The sequence below is a fragment of the Peromyscus maniculatus genome, chromosome 9 (genome assembly GCF_049852395.1).
Source record: "Peromyscus maniculatus bairdii isolate BWxNUB_F1_BW_parent chromosome 9, HU_Pman_BW_mat_3.1, whole genome shotgun sequence".
Taxonomy (NCBI): domain Eukaryota; kingdom Metazoa; phylum Chordata; class Mammalia; order Rodentia; family Cricetidae; genus Peromyscus; species Peromyscus maniculatus.
Window position 1 is genome coordinate 69359299 of NC_134860.1, and position 9154 is coordinate 69368452.

Consider the following 9154-nt stretch of genomic DNA (forward strand, 5'->3'; position numbering starts at 1 on the left):
CCCATGGAGGAAGAAGTCAGTAGAGAGGGAACTGAAGATACAGTTGAGAGAAAAACTATGGCAATCATAGGAGAGAGAGGGTAGGATTCCATACATCGGAGGAGACATTCTGCTGAGTGTGGGGCACAGACAAACCAAGGACAAGGACAGGAAAGAAAGCATAGACTGCATGTCAGTAGTCGTCGTCGGTGCATATCATGGTGGAGCTGGGGGCGCTTGCATTCCTTCTTCTTCAGTGACATCATTGAGATGGGGACAGGTGACAAGCAGCTGAGAGTCAGATGGGGAGGAGGACTTGGGGATTTATTTTAATGTTTGTTCATATTTCTTATCCTGTGGCTCATTCCTTTTTATTTATTGTAATGACTTCCCATCTCTTTTATTAGTTGCCTGCTGTCATTTTCATGGAAGGAGAAAACACAACCACAGACTTGGCACTAGAGAGCCCCTTGAGGGAGTAGACAGTCTGGAGTTTTGTTTAAGAGTCATCAGAAGCCAGGCTGGAGCACTCAGGTGAGGATCAGATGAACCACTAAGGTCTTGGCTGAATGGAGGAGGGGGTTACAGCACAAACCTAATGCTCTCAGTGAGGAGGCTGCTGGCTTGGGACGGAACAGAATGGGGTTGGTGGCCTAATCACCATGGCTGGTGGCACTGAGGCGTTGAGGATGCATTTAACCAGTGATTTAGAATGTGGAGCCGCAAGGCTAATAGACACTGCATATTCAATATTTTCATTTAAAGCTCATAAATGCAGGGCTTGTCCTGACTTATTCACTACATGGAACACCTGTATCACAATGTATTTTTCCCCACATAATTTCCCAGGTAATTAGTTTTATGGAGTATTGCCATTTGGCACATCTTTACCCCCTTTCGAAGCACTCCTGGGGATATTTGAAATACTGAAAAGAAATCTTACAACATGGCTGTATTTAGAAGCTGAGTGAGCATAAACGTACTCCATAGCAGCAGTATCAAAGCATTATCTGCTTCTATAAGCAGAATTCCCAGACATCCTCATGCTTGGAAATCCATTCACCTCCACACAGCCATGAAGACTTCTTTCTTATTGAAACTCCAGAATGGCATATAACACCCAGGAGGACGTTGTTTTTTTTCTAGTCAGACTTCTCACTCCCTCCTCCCCCCCTTTTTTTTCTAGAATCCCATGAATCCATTGTCTTTGATGCATCTCCCTGACAGCTTTTCCAGCACCAGTCTTTAAGGTTGCAGGGTTATCCTCTCTGAACTACCACCTCTAATGCAACAGGTAGCCTAGATTTTAAGTTTTCTTTATTTTCTACTGATTATACACCCATGGGTTTCATGGCCCAAGGTTCTAGTGTGCTCTGTATTAGAACCTGGCATGCTATTATTGCACCATTTAGTGATGAAAGGGTTTCAGTTTGTTTCCTGGTGGATACGATTTGTTCCTCTCTTTCTCTAAATCACTCCATTGTTCTCAAAAGTGACTTTTGGATCTTCTTGGGTGAAGCAGGGCCTATGCATTGTTATGTGCTGGTCTGAAAGGATCTTTCAGGAAGGAGCCATTGTAAATGAGTGAAGATAAGGCATGAGATAGAGGTCCTTGTCCCATGAACAGTCAGTAGATACACAATATAGCATATAATCTGTATAAAACATTGTGATAGTTGATCTTGAAAGAATTTTGTATCACCTGGAAAACACACCTTTGGGTAGATCTTTGAGGGCATTTCCAGAGAGATTGACCTGAGGAGAGAAGACCTACCCACTATCCCGTAGACTTGGATTCTTGGTAAAACAGGAGAGGTAGAGTTGAGTACCACCTCTCACCATTCTGTCTTTCCTGACTTTAGCACAGTGTGAGCAGCACACCCCACTTCTGCCACCATGCTGTCTACACCATGTTCAAGGGTACCACAAACCCCGAGCCCAGATAAACTAGTCTGCGCATAAGCTGCTGCTTATCGGATATTCTGTCACAGCAACCAGAAAAGCAGTGAGTATAAGTATGTATTATACTATTTACCATATTATTTATAGTAGGCATTATGTGTTAATATCATTTTATATATGTTCAAATAATACAGGCAGTAGTTCATCTTTAGACCAATACTGTTGGTTTCTTTCACAAGTGTTAACATATGGTATGTAATAATGGATTATATATGTTAATGATACAAAATGTATATGAAAGAAATAAACATTAATTTAAAAATGAGGTAGTCCCTAAAATGCTTTATTAATGGATCAAAAATAAAAATAATTGACTTACTTTGAGATATTTCTTAATTCTTAGCATGTCTTTTTGTGACACATCAATCCACTCATCTATTTTTAGGTAGAGTTTATATTACTTTTTAGCTTTATTGACAAAGATGTGCTTGCAAATATGTACATTTGCCTGGTCTTAGTAAGTCATGTTATTAATTATTTTAATCTCATCTGTTAAATATATGAAGATTTTCATTGAAGCTTAGCTGGTAAGATTTTGTGTTTGGTGTGTTTGGTGTGTTTGGTGTGTGTGTGTGTGTGTGTGTTGTCTGTGTACATGTGTGTGGGTGGGTACATTCCTGTTGATGCATGCAGAGATGAGAGGAAGAGGTTGAGTGTCCTGCTCTATCACTTTTCACTTCATTCCCTTGAGACAGGGTCTATCATTGAACCTAGAGTTAGGCCAGAAGCTAGCAGCTCCAGAAATCCTCGTTTCTGTTTCTCAGAAAATGCTATGGTTACAGGAAGGCATAGCCATACCATGCACAGGTCCTAGAGATTTGAATCAGTTCTGTAGTTGGTTGTTTTTGCTATTTTGGGGGCCCCACAACCCAGATCCCAAATAAATCACACATGGAGGCTTATTCTTAATTATAAATGCCTGGCCTTAGTTTGTCTTGTTACTAGCCAGCTTTTCTCAATTATCCCACTTACGTTTTTCCTCTGGGCTTTTTCCTTTTCTTTCTTCTGTATATCTTACTTTGACTTTTACTCTGTGGTTTGCTTTGTGACTGGGTGGCTGGCCCCTAGCATCTTCTTCTCCCTGTTCTCTTGCCCTTTCTTCCCTTTCCTCTCAAATTTATTCTTCTATTTATTCTCTCTGCTTGCCAGCCCTGCCTATCCTTTCTCTTGCCTCTCTATTGGCCATTCAGCTCTTTATTAGACCATCAGGTGTTTTAGACAGGCAAAGTAACACAGCTTCACAGAGTTAAACAAATGCAATATAAAAGAATGCAACACATCTTTGCATCATTAAATGTTCCACAGCACAAACAAATGTAACACATCTTAAAATAATATATTACAACACAATTCCTTATGCTTGTTCAGCAAGCACTCAGTGTAACCCAATGGTCCATCTCACCAGCCCCCTAAGTAGCATGTGGTTGATATCTACCTGCCATCCTGGAAGATCAACACAGTGGCAGCTCACACATCTCAGTTAACTCAGTTTGAGAGACAAACAAGAAAGTATTAGAGGGTGAAGTGAAACCTTAAGTATCTGTAAAACACAATGCCTGTAGCTAATGGTTTTATGGTGTACACTTAACAAACATGCTAAAAGAATAGGTTTCTGTTATGTGTTCTTAACTTACACAAACTAATTATAAACAAAGGCATCAGGGAAGTTTTGGAGTTGAAGGATATATCCATGACATAGACTGAAGTGTGTACTCATGAATGTGCACTCATCCCCTAAACCATCAAATTGTATACCTTAAACATAGATGAGATTTTATATAGCATAAAGAAAGGAAGAAAGAAAGAGTGGAGAGGGAAGATGGGAGGTAGGCGGAAGAAAGGAGTGGGTAATGGAAGGGTTAAAAACCGGCATGCCCTATGAGAGTGTGGCATTACCCCATATGTAGCACAGTGCCCTCTCCTTCCCATCAAACACCTTGAATTTGAAAGTGACACCACTGGCTGGCTTTGGAGACACAAAGGTGAGCCTGTGCCTTGTGTGATGAACCTGGAAATGAGCCACATGACGCATTCAGGTGCTATCCTATGTAATATCCACATGACTTGCCGATGTCCCCCAGGGTGTAGGGAAGATGAGTGAGCTCCCCGTTCCTGGATTGTACAGTCTCATAGCATAGTGATGTTACTTCCTGAAAGACACACGGGAAGTAGATCCAGGAAGCAGGGCATGCAGGAGCAGGCTGGTGTGATGGAAGCTGCCACTAATCATCTGGTGAGGATGCTGAATAGAAGGTTGCATGGGCAGGGCCCGAGCAGAGGCCCTGGCAGTTGGCTTTATGCCTGAGGTCTGTGAAGCAGGTCTTGCTAGCAGGCAAATTCCCCCGGCTCTTGCTGCTTTCCCTGGAGGGCTTGCTTACTAGTCACAGAGCTTTGAATTACAGAAGCAAAGGATGAGGGGTTGCCTTGGTCTAGGCTGGAGGAGCTCTTTATGTGGTCCAGCTCCAGGCACAGGCTGTCCTGGGGCTCATCTCACAATTAGAACTTGACTGAGCTTGACTTAGTGTGTAAACTGTCCCCATGGACTTACAGAGAGGATAGACCTACATGGAGCATGACTGATGCCTTTGGTATTGGGATCCTGACACCTGTTTCCATAAGATCCCTCCAAATGTCCATTTCCATCCCCTAAAGCTCCACAGCACTTCCCCTCATCTCTTCATTCTCTTTCTATGGTTTTAGTTTCTTACAGTTAACTGAGGTATGAAAATATTTAAAATATTAAAAACATAAAATGGAAAACTATTAGGTAGGTGGCTCCAGAGGAATGACATCCAAGGTTTACCTCTGGCTTCTATGTGCTTGCTCATACATGTACATACATTTCCCCATCTCAGGCATGCAAAGAATGGTCCTAAACCACAAGGACAATTTTATTACAGGACTTTTTTTTTTTTAACCATTGTTCTATTTCATTATGGGTTGTTGATAATAATCTCTCACTGTGCTTAATTTATGAACTGAACTTAATCCTAGGTCCGTATAGGCAAGGAAAATGTAGTCTATATAGATGTAGGGGTTGAAAGTACCGTTTTAGACATCTGCTAGGGTCTTAGGACATATCCCCCCGAGGGGAAGAGGGATCCATCTTCTGTGGTTATACTATGCCTCTATTGTGCTTCTAGGTCTCCCAGAATCACTGTCTTGGAAACAGCTAACACCAGGGGCAGGTCACACCATTGCTCTGAGTCCACAGTTTTAGCAACAGAGCTGTGTCGCTGGATCACAGGCTCCAGAGTCTGACAGCTGTGTTGATGACCCAACTCTTTCTGACACATGTTTCTTTGTTTAATTTACTCCTCTACCTTGTCTTGGTTTCCTCATACGCAAAAAGGCAAAAATATCATACCGATGACAGGAATTCTTGTACATGTAAAACCCTCCTTCCCTTTATCCTGACATAAAAGAGCCACTCACTAGTAGTGTCTGTGTCTATCCACCCCAGGGATACATCACATGCATGAGATCCTTTTCTTCATAGGGTATCATTCACAGGGCTTTTTTCCCATAAGGCCTCTGTGTGTTAGTTTCTTGTGGTACATTTTGTAACAAAGTATTTTTATACCTTTGTGATCAAAAGCACCATTATTTACCCAATGCCATTTCAGGTTAATTTTACATTTGGTACTCCTATTGTGATTGGCTGTCCTCTCACCTCCTGGAGCATTTGACCTCATTGATTTTTCCCCTTCATTAATTAGTCCTTCCCTTCCTTTTATTCATCTGACTCCTGACAATAGGCTAAGCATTGTGTGAGGTGGAAATCATTAAGGTGCTCACAGTATAATGGGCAAACCGGCCTATCAAAATCTATTCCAGTTCAAGGGGCAGGACAGAGTTGGTGCTGAGTCACACAGCTATTGGAACTTGGTGACAGTCCTATCCTGGACTGTCACTCACAACAACCCAGGAATGTTTTTCCCATCAAGAAAGTGTAAGATACCTGAAAACTGCAGAGGAAATCAAAAGGAAATATTCTTTCTCCCACCTCCTGGGACTAAGATATGGACAGAGAGAGTTGAAGTGGCACAGATACATTCCGAGTCCCTCATTCCTTATGGGCACAGCACCCATTTGACTCTTCTCCAGGGGTGAAAATTGAGTTTTGTGGGTGGCTATTGCCTGCCCCTCCACACTCCTCATTATGACTGACAGCGTTCACTCCACCAAAGGAGATTCATGCACACGTCTAGAACGTCCTAGAGGCCCCCCTCCTTTGCTTGAATTGCCCCCTCTTCCTGAACTGCACACCGGGCCCTTGCTTAGTCAATCACCATCCTACCTGACCAGCTTCAGCCTCTCTAGACTCCCCTAGCACCAGGAATGGGGCTTGGTGACAACACTTCCAGATTGTGTCGAAGTGTTGACTTTCCTGTCTGTCTGCTTCTTGAGCAAAATAGTGGCTTACTCTCATTATCCCTTAGTGAACGTTAGAGCAACAAGGGTACTGGACCAGGTTTCAGGCAGGTGCAAAAGGACACATCCCACACAGAGCAGGCCAGCATGGCCACTGGGGAGTGAGCAAGTAGCCTCTCTGTTAGGGCATGCCCAGAGCTTGCTAGTCAATCCCATTTGTAGCAGACGGCCTCATTCTCAAGGCAGGAGAACAACTCTCCTCTCCACCCCCTCCCACCTTGTCTTCTGACTGCAAACACAGAGGGTGCTGTTGTCTTCCAGACCCCCACTCTCCCCTTGACCTTTCCCAGCACCAGCGCCTGACTCTATCATAGCTGCATTAAGTCATCTGGCTGCATTTGGTGCGACTCGATTGACTGAAGCTTTCACAGCAATTGCTTTTTATCTGAAATTTGAAGAACCCACTTTCATAACAATTTTTATTCCAGCTGCGCATTTTCAAAGCTATTAACTGTACTTTGTCCTCAAAATGGGGCCAAGCCCTTACTTGGGGGTCAATGCCTCTGCTTGGTAAGCCCAGCTCTGGAGTGGAAAGGTCTCTCTCGCTTCTGTCTGAGCTAGAAGCATGAGGGTGCATGTTCCTGAGTTTGCCAGTGCCTGGTCTCTCTGGTATGGACACTCAGCACTAGCTCCCTGGAAACTGCAAATCCTATATCCTTCCCCACAGGAGGCAGAGACCCTAGGGACTGTACTTTTACCAAGGAGCACAGTGTGGCGGTATTGCTTGGAGGGCTACAAATTTTTTAGGGTGTGTCTCATCATGTACATGGAGGCTTGTAAATCAGTTGTGCCTGTAGACAAGCTTGGGTACTTATTGGGTACCTAGGGAGGACTGGGAATGTAAGGTTGATGGAGCAAATAGAGGAAATTGGAGGGCGGGAGGCAGGTAGATCTAGAAGTACTTGTCTCCATGGGTGTCCTGAGCCTTCATCCTTCCCTCTGGCCTCCTTCAGCTTGTGATTCTAAGATCTTCTCTCTCCTATTCAATTCTGCACCACCCCACACACACACCTGGATTTTGTGTTACTGCACCCACAGGAGGTTTTATCTAGATATAGCAGGCTTTCTCTTGGGTTACCAACCAGCTCCTAAATCATGACATGGAGACTTGTTATTAGTTATGAATGCCTGGCCTTATCTTAGCTCTTGTTTTAATCTGTTTCTCTTTATCTATGTTCTGCCTTAGGGCTTTTTACCTTTCTTTTCTTCTGTATATCTTACTTTTCTGTTTCCTCTGTGTCTGGCTGTCTGGCAGCTGTCTGGCTTCTGGCCTGGGTGTCTCTTTCTTGCTTGTTCTCGCCTCCCTTTCTCTTGAGCCTAGATTCCTCCTACTAATTCTCTCGGTCCCACCTATCCCTCCCCTGCCTACCTACTGTCGTTCAGCTCTTTATTAGGCCAATCAAGTGCCTTATGCAGGCAAGGTGAAACAGTAACACATCTTTATATAATTAAACAAATGAAACACAAACAAAAGCAAAACACCTTTACATAATTAAACAAATGCAGCACATCTTTACATAGTGCAGTATTCCACAACAGTCTGGAGGTTTATTGGTAGAGATGACAAGGTACCAGTTATGCATAAGCCACCCTAATAAGAATTACATATTTCTGCTTGTAGGTAGCAATCCCCAGCAAGCTGCCCTGGGTCCATCCAAATCCCAGAAAGAACACCCATGAGGGAGACCAGTATGTCAGCTGTGGCAGAGTATGCCCAGTAGGACCTGTGAAAGCAGAGGAGCCTTTACACAGAAGCCAGCTTCCAGGTGCCAGAAGGAAAAGCATGGTGTCCCTGAGTCTTACAGTGTTTTGCTATTTGTTATCAGCTAGTTGTTTCCAATAACTAGCTGATCAGATGTCTCAATAAGACTTTGAGATGGGTAAATATGCCCTTGCTACTATTTGTCCAAGGTGCTTTCCTCAAATTCTCTTTTCTCCTGGGGCACAAGTCCATGCTTTCTGTGACAACAAAATCAAGTGAAATGACCTTTATGCAGTGTGCCAAGAACATAAACACTTACTTAAATCTGTTGTAATCTTACAACTAGCTTTTCCTATTGTTTCCATGCCACAGATGAGAAAACAGAGCCCCTGAGAAGTTAATTTCTTCACTTGGCATAGCCTTGGAGGGCGTGGTCCAGAAACATCTGAGCCTAGGCAGTATGGCCTCAGAGCCTACATATTCCTCTGTTACTAGCTGTGTTTCAGTGGGTCTCCTTGGGTTTTCTTATCAGGGATCCAGAAAGAATATAGTCTCAATCTTGTCATGTGGTGCTGAGGCAGCATCTGTTACACATTAGAAAGTTTGCCATTTGGAACATCTGGAGTGGGTTAGAAGGGTCTCTTAGTTTTAAGGGCACTTAAAGCATTGCCCATGAAGTTGGAGAATCTGGGTCCTTCTTGCTCCACAAATGATGCTGCTGAACCAAGGCCAAGATCCACATGGTATTCCAGCACAATGTGGTTCTGAGTATGACTTCTCTGAAGTTGAATGGCCCAGTGTTGGGCTTGTGTAGGTGGAGAAATGAGTGTCTGAAGTGAAAATAGTGAGTGGTCATTCAGTCTCTCGAGGGTTGGGTTAGTGAGTACTAATGAGGAGAGCTTGTAGACCAAAGGTCTACCGATGATAATGATCAGAAAAGAAGGTTGCTAAGATTTATAACCTGGAGGTACAGGTACCTCTGTAAGCCAGGCTGAAGTTTTCCTGACTGATGCCTTGGGCAACTATGCAAGTATTAGCAACATGTTCTTAACAGTCAATAAAAGTTACTGTTGCTCA

At 43.4% G+C, this 9154-nt stretch overlaps 1 long non-coding RNA gene across 1 annotated transcript; it reads left to right on the forward strand.

The window, feature by feature from the left end:
- Positions 1 to 384: 384 nt before the first annotated feature.
- Positions 385 to 1994, forward strand: LOC121832090 (uncharacterized). The gene is made up of 3 exons (XR_006075615.2): positions 385 to 513; positions 1166 to 1273; positions 1842 to 1994. It is a non-coding gene; the product is annotated as an uncharacterized LOC121832090 (long non-coding RNA).
- Positions 1995 to 9154: the final 7160 nt, after the last annotated feature.